Source organism: Plectropomus leopardus, chromosome 20, assembly GCF_008729295.1.
Source record: "Plectropomus leopardus isolate mb chromosome 20, YSFRI_Pleo_2.0, whole genome shotgun sequence".
NCBI classification, from domain to species: Eukaryota; Metazoa; Chordata; class Actinopteri; order Perciformes; family Serranidae; genus Plectropomus; species Plectropomus leopardus.
In genome coordinates this window covers 16,470,953-16,475,351 of record NC_056482.1, presented here as the reverse complement: position 1 = coordinate 16,475,351, position 4,399 = coordinate 16,470,953, and positions in this window count along the sequence as shown.

The window sequence follows — 4,399 nt, the reverse complement described above, 5'->3', positions numbered from 1 at the left end:
CGATTTTTAGTGAAAAACATTTGAGAGCAGAGATTTGAGTGTATTTTGTAATCTCATCTCATCTCATCTCTTCTCTTCTCTTCTCTTCTCTTCTCTTCTCTTCTCTTCTCTTCTCTTCTCTTCTCTTCTCTTCTCTTCTCTTCTCTTCTCTTCTCATCTCTTCTCTTCTCTTCTCTTCTCTTCTCTTCTCTTCTCTTCTCTTCTCTTCTACATTGCCTATTCAAGGCAGGAATATCACACCAATATGCCACCTTGCAGATCTGTATGTAAGGTATGGCTGTGAAATGGGGGGACAGAGTTGTGTCGCCTATAAGCTGCCACAGGAGGTAACACGGTCTGCATAAACAGGACAGCTGGCAGGACCAACATGTACTCATCCCAAGTTGTAACATATTACTGCTTTGCAGTAGATTTATGTAATCTATATATTACACTCTCTGTATTCATCTGCGTCTGCTATTTAAATCCCGGGATGCTGCTTCCGTGATGTCAACACAAGCACATGGTAAGATTAAGCTGCACATGGCTATGTTGAGGCAACAACAGCACATGGAAACCAATGGCAGGACATCAACAAATTCACGTTGGCATGGATGGTTAGGAGTAGTAGAAGGAGGCACATGGTTAGGTGTAGAAACAACCTCGTCACATTTACACTGGAAACAAACACTGGACTCTTGCATGAAAGTGTCCCTCCCACCCACCTTATGGGCACCCTCATGCTCCTTATATTACATTGTTACTGGCAGCGTTTCAACCTTTTCATGTGCATAATTACACCACAAGCTGTTTTGTCCTGCCACGTTTTCACTGACACTGTCCAGTGGCGGTTGATGCAGATGCAAAAGATGGCTTTTGGCATTGAAATTTTATGCTAAAAACACTCTTATATGTCATCGAGAGGCCTACGCTGTTGTGTTAAGCGTCAGGCCTGTCCCACCTCTTTTGGTACTGCTATGCCATCAAAATTCATACACTGCAGCAGCATTATGCCGCCGTCATTTGGTTCTGTGTAAAAATGCAAATGTAAAATGTGAAGTGAAAAATGTAAAAATGTTTAAAGGGCTTTCTTTTCACAGCTATCAGTCTTCTTCATTGATCCTGGCAGATTAGAGCAAGACACTCAACTGGCCTCCAGGCTGTTGGCAGTGAAATGGCTCTATATTTTCCCCCTGCTCAGTTTTGGCCCAAATTTAAAGCATGTTGGGTTTTTTAGGGCAACACAGGGCATTTATAATTGAGAAATCTGACACAGTTGCAGCACCAACTGTCGAAAATATTCAGCAAATTGTCTTGTCATGTTATATATATAAATGTACTGTATGTATAACCAGTTGTCATAACCACAGTATGAGCCTGACTCCCGTCTCCAGACTGGAGGGGTTCCCTTGGTTTTTGGAGTCAGGGGGTGGAGAGTTATTATCTAGCAGAACAAAAGCTTGAAGAGCAGAGAACAGAGCAATCTCCCCCTCCTCCTGTTTCCTTCTATCCCTTCCTTCATCCGCCCCCATCATCTCTCCATCCCCCTCTCCACACACCGACACAAACGCCTGCCATCTGACACCCCTCTAAGGAGTTCTTTTTCAGAGTTTTCTTCTAAAAACACACACACACACACACACACACACACACACACACACACATAAACACTGCTCGGTGGTTGCAAGGAAGAGCTTCTATGTTCTCAATCCAAGGCGGAGAAACAGGCCAAATGGCATAGAGAGAAACAGACTGAAGGACAGACAGACAGACAGACACCCTTCCTGCGCGTTATTCAGGCCTACGTGCACATCAAGAAAGAAGAAGAAGCAGAAGGATTGAGAGGGACTTTCTGTTGCAGGTCGCAGCGTGTGCGTAACAACCGTTGGTCAGTTGGTGTGATGCCACCTGGCTGTCTGACCACAAGCAGCACATGGGGAGTTGTGTGTGCGTTTCTGTTGAGTATCGCTGGGCCGGACAGAACTTCGACGGGCAGCAGATGGCGGTGCCAGCGTGGCATGGGCATAAGGGCAAGGCGGACTCACACACATGGATGCACACAGGCTGCCCTGCCTTTGGTCAGACAGCCGGGGTTGCCAAAAAGAATTTTTAATAAATACTAATATGAGTTACCTCTTTTTTAAAATAAATATATATATAATCTGTTTTTTGCGCTTTGTTTTTGTTTGTGCCTTTTCTTGTTGTTTTGTTTTTATTTTTAACCTTAGTTTATATATTCTTATTATTATTATTACTTTTTTGTCTTACATATTTGTATATTCTTGTACTCTTTTCATTAGACTGTAAATGGTAAAGCTTTGGGTATATGCCAGATTAATATGGACATGAAAGGACGTAAAGTATGATAAGTATGTGAACTTCATTGTAAACATTTCTTCTATGTTGTGTTCTATATACTGTCTTTATGTTGAATAAATAAAAAGTAAAAATAGTAACCTGACTTCCACACTGGATCACCCTTTGTATTTTTTATCAACCATGTACAATTAATCTATCTAGTCCTGTTTCTTTCTTGTGGTTATTAGCACAAACAAATTATGCATTCCACAGTTCTAATATCTTCTCTAATTAAAAAAGTTTCCTCAATATATTACAGACAAGATGACGTGTCACTATTGACAAAGGAACAATCAGTCTGTTTAAGTATCTATAAATGAATGGCATTCAACACAATACTGGTGTCAAACAGGTGATGTGAAGTCTTTGTCAGCCTGATTTGTTTAAACATAAGAGTATCACTTTTTAAGTAATTGTGATACATCCGCACAAACAAACTCACTCATGTTTGCACAATCATGAACATACAGATGCACACACACATCGTCAGGGCGCTGTGGCTGAGCAGCTGTCTGGGGAGTGGTGGACATCTCTATTGTTGGAGTGTGATGGATGAGACGGGAGGTTTAAATGCAGCGCTGTGGTGGACTAAGGACATGGGGGGGGCTTTTCCTCTGCCAACATTGTGCACCTTCATTACTGCAGATAATTGAAAAAGATGTTTTGAGGCAGTTTTTTTAACAACGTCCTGATGTCCTTTTTCGTCTCATGAGAGGTGAGGACAAGAGCCATCAAATTAGGATCAAATGGGACGAGCAGATAACGGCATGATACCTTCATAATGCTGGTATTGTTCGAAGAAGATGGATTTGAGAGCATGTAGCTATCTGCTTTAGAGGAGTTGCATCATATCTGAGCTTTAGATCGATAACTCTCAGTCATTTCACACACGCACACACACACACACACACACACACACACACACACACACACAATGTCACTGGTGGGTAAATAATCCTGTCGTGTGAACATCTGTTGTCAGTGACAGGTGATGGTAAGGTGAGACCACACTGCTGCCCCCACCTCACACACACACACACACACACACACACGCACGCACGCACACACACACACACACACACACAAACAGAGTAATGTGTGCAGTTCAAGCCTTTGGCTGTCAGACTTCATTTCTGTCTCTCTGTAATGGTGACAGCATGACAGACACACCCCTCAGAAGAGCTGACTCTCTCTCAAAACTCCGTCAAAACAATGTATAAACACAGCAGCAGGTTTTCAACCCAGCAACCCAAAATCTGTTTGTTTTTTTAAAACTAAAGTCATTCAGAAATAAAACACATGGAAATCAAAATCATACCACAAAATCAAAATCATGTTTTTGACCCAGCTCCAACATTGTTATGGTGGAAGCTGACCCCTGACCTCCTTGTTCAGGGGATAACTGGAAAAACAATGTATTCTCTGGGGAACACTGATATTTCATACATCATCAAGAACAAATCTGAGGTATTTTTACTTAACTCAAGTAGTTTAATCTCATGCCACTTTCTACTTCTACTTAACTACCTTTAGTTATTAGATTCTTTAGAAATTAAGATTTTTGCACACAAACAATATGAAAATATACACATGCAGCTGAAATGCTTAGTCGATTAATTAGAAAATGAACTGGCATCTATCTTCTATTGCATTGTTCCAGCTTCTCAAATATGAGGACTTTTTGCCTATTTTATTACTTTTTAAAATTATTTTGATTGATGAAAGGATTAAAAATTTTCTGCATTAGTCTACTTAGATACATTTGTCTGATTGTATTTAGATACTTTTACTAAAGTAACATTTTCTATGCAGGACTTAATACTTCCTCTTTCACTTTATGTACACATTCAGCATTAGTCTGAAAATCAGACTAAATTACCATTTAGTTTCAGAACTGAATTGCTCAGCACATCAGAGATATTGGTGATGGATCTGAGGTCTAGAACCAGGCTATATAAGTAGGCTCATTTTATTCCACTAATTGCCTCTGGGGCTCACTCTGGACAGGCACAAATAACGTTGTGGTCAAGACCACGTAAACCGAGGCTAAGTCATAACTGAG